This window comes from Spea bombifrons, chromosome 7, assembly GCF_027358695.1.
Source record: "Spea bombifrons isolate aSpeBom1 chromosome 7, aSpeBom1.2.pri, whole genome shotgun sequence".
Classification (NCBI taxonomy): domain Eukaryota; kingdom Metazoa; phylum Chordata; class Amphibia; order Anura; family Pelobatidae; genus Spea; species Spea bombifrons.
Window position 1 is genome coordinate 30,773,680 of NC_071093.1, and position 3,493 is coordinate 30,777,172.

The 3,493-nt window shown below is 39.4% G+C and overlaps 1 long non-coding RNA gene across 1 annotated transcript; it reads right to left on the reverse strand.

Moving 5' to 3' along the window:
- Positions 1–984: 984 nt before the first annotated feature.
- On the reverse strand, positions 985–1,259 carry LOC128502090 (uncharacterized). The gene is made up of 2 exons (XR_008355087.1): positions 1,139–1,259; positions 985–1,062 (listed from the first exon to the last, which is right to left on the reverse strand). It is a non-coding gene; the product is annotated as an uncharacterized LOC128502090 (long non-coding RNA).
- Between the last annotated feature and the right edge of the window lie 2,234 nt (positions 1,260–3,493).

Genomic DNA, 3,493 nt, shown 5'->3' on the forward strand with positions numbered 1-3,493 from the left:
CACCTGAGCCCAGACCTGAATCCAATTGAACATCTGTGGGGTATTCTGAAGAGGGCTGTGCACAGGAGATGTCCTTGCAATCTGATGGATTTGGAGTGCGTTTGCAAAGCTGAGTGGGCGAATATTGCCACGTCAAGATGTGCCATGCTAATAGACTCCTACCCCAAAAGACTGCTGTAATAAAATCAAAAGGTGCTTCAACAAAGTATTAGTTTAAGGCTTTGCACACTTATGCAATCATGTTATTTTGTTTTTGTTTTTCCCCCCTCAAAGATTTCAGTTTGTTTTGCAATTGAATTGTTCACGTTATAGGTCACATTAAAGGTGGAAAACGTTCTGACATGATTTATCTTTGTCTCATTCTTTAACATCACAAGAACCTGGCATTTTAACAGGGGTGTGTAGACTTTTTATATCCACTCTACGTGCTTTTTTTCTTTCCTCTTGTCCAACCACATGCCCTCTTGACCTGATCCCTTTCCATTTCACCCAGTCTCTTTCATCTACTCTTGTCCCTACTCTAGCTCACATCTTCAACCTCTCCCTCACTACTGGATCTGTCCAATCCTCCTTCAAGCATTCTACCAATATTGAAAAAGCCCTCCCTTGACCTGACTGATCTGTCCAATTACCGTCCCATCTCTCTACTTTCTCTCACCTCCAAGTTTATACCCAATTAACTAAGTTTCATGATTGCAACTTTCTACTAGACCCTATTCAATCTGTTTTTTTAGCCCTCAACACTCTACTCAGACCACCCTTACTAAAGTTACAAGTTACCTACTCACTGCTAAATCCAAGGGCCACTACTCCATGCTAATCCTACCGGACCTCTAGATCGGTAGATCGAACCACACCCCATTTTAAGTTTTCTGGCAGAGCCAGTCGGGTCAATTCTTCCAAATGAGGCGCACATCCACATAAGGGAAAAAAAGATTTTAAAAAAATATAGTGTAACTCTGTATGCAAATAAGGCTTCTGCAATACTGCAAGTAAGTAGTGCACTCACATTTCCAAGGACATAAATGCGCTCATCATAAAATATTCTTTAATTCTTTGTGGCTAAAAAATATAAAAACACAGCAACAATGGCACAGTATCACTTGGTCATGTGGATAAGGTAAAATATTGCACTTACAACAGACGAAGTGTACAAAAGCGTGTACAAGGTAATCAGATTTTAAACCAGGCACAGGAAAGTCCACCGTCCAGCAGCAGGAACTTTCCCAATATATCCCTCTCTCTCAACGCGTTTCACCGGACAACGGGCTTCCTCAGGAGATGAATCAGGATTTTCTTTTGCAGCTTGCCCAAAGATCTAACGTAGACAACCTTCCTTGTAACTCAACAAATCCAGAGTGGTTCCAGAGTGGAGCCAGTCGGGTGTTCATTTAACATCTGTGGATATCTTATACAGTACATGATACACGTATCCTAGCAAAATGTCCTGGTGCCTTTGGCTGAAAAACTGCCTCAAAACATTACAGAGCCACCGTCATATTTAACAATGGGCATGAGGTGTGCTCTGGGTGCACCAAGCCAAAAGCTCTGTTTTGATATCTGATCATAAAACCCGATCCCATCTGAAGTTCCATTGGTTTCTGGCAAACCGGAAATGGTTGAGTTTGTTTTTGGATAAGAGTAGAGGATTTTGTCTTGAAACCCTCCAAAACAGCTTGTGGTGATGCAGGTGACATTGGATCAAAGTTTTAGCGACATTATGACCCCAAGATGCAGCTAACTTCTTCTCTAACTATGATCCTTAGGGGTTTTTAGCCACTCGAACTATCCTATTCACAATGCATTGAGGCAATATAGACTTAAGTCCTCTTCCAGGTTGGGGGGTTATAGGCCAGCTATATACCTTTCAAGGTTTATGGGCATGGGCTGAAAGAACGAGGCAATGGTAGGTCCAAGCTTGGTAACATGGGACCCCAATTTTTTGTTTTTTTTATGAATCATATTTTACATGTGGATGATGACATGGAAGTTATTGATCTTGTTTACTCATATATGTAGCTTGCAAAGAATAAAACGCACATGCACTGACAGGCAACTGCTACTTTACTGAACACAGAGGCTGGTTTTGTGTGTGGTTAACATGAGAGGAAATGTGACTTTAATCAAGTTTGGTCAGTCAATTAACTGACCACTTAGCAATATAGTGAATATACCCCACAGTCGGATTTATGTCCATTGCATGTACATATTAACCTCTAACAAATCAATAAAATAACCACAGACACAGAATTGTAAATTGGATAAAATTGGCCGTAGCTTTATTTAAAGGGTATAAGAGGCATTAACAACACAAACCATTTAACGTAATAACCAAATAACTTCTTATATATAATACATCAAATACAATCCGCCCCTTTCTCAGCCAGATTGTGTAACACCAAGCCTCTGTCCACCTCAACGCAGAGGCGACCTTTACCCCTTATAAAACTACGACAATATAACATATTACATGCCTTACATTTAAAACAAAAGGGAGGGGGGGTGGGACGCTTGCTCAGCAACAGCTCCTTGCAGATTTTTCCTGAGGTGAATTTAATCTCCCTGTGCGCAGCTATTTATTTATTTTACTGTTGCCACACGCTGTAAGCACAGCTGACTGCACCAATCAGCTGTGCTTATTTTTCCCGCCGCACAGAATGCCCACTCAAACCTCGTGCTGCAGCACAGCTGATTAACCAATCAGCTGCGCTAAATAAACTGCCTGCCCAGTAACCTAGAATTAGATTTAGCTAGCCTAGCCCACCAAAACTTTATGCCTTAACTATCCTGACCTTTTAGTGACCCCTGTTATATAACTAATGTCCAGCAATGGACAATTTGCGCGCCGCTTAGGCAGCTTGCGCTTTCAATTCCTGCAGTATTGGACTGATTATTTGCAGCCAAGGAGATAAATGAGCTGTAAGATCTGGTAAACAATGTGTAGACTGATTTATTCACTGAACAATGAGTTGTAGGGGAGGACCTGTGGGGATCATTTTTCTCGGAGAAACTGCTGCAACGTCCATGCATACTTAAGTAACACTAACGAAAAAGAACTCAAGAGCAGAAAGGCATCTGCTAAAAATTAAGTTATGTCCAAATATTTTTTTCTTTCGTGTATTCACATTATTAGCTTACCTATTATTCAGTTGTTTCTCTGCTTCTCCCAGTTGATCACACAGGGGCACAAAATAATGCATCCTGTAGAGTTTAAGTCATTTTAGCAATTCAATATTCAATTAAAAAGAGAGTTTCCCTTTTTACCAGCTATTTTCTGCAGGCAAATAAATAAGATTTAACTAAAATATAAATGTATACATAAAAAAAAAATAAAAAGTATAAATCTTATTAAAAGCTTGGAGAAATGTTTTAATAGAAAAATATAATATTGTTTATTACTTAAAAAGGGTATAAGGAGCAGACAAATATATAATGCAACAGAATCAGGAATGTATATTAATTTATAACATTACAAATCATTAATCATAATGAC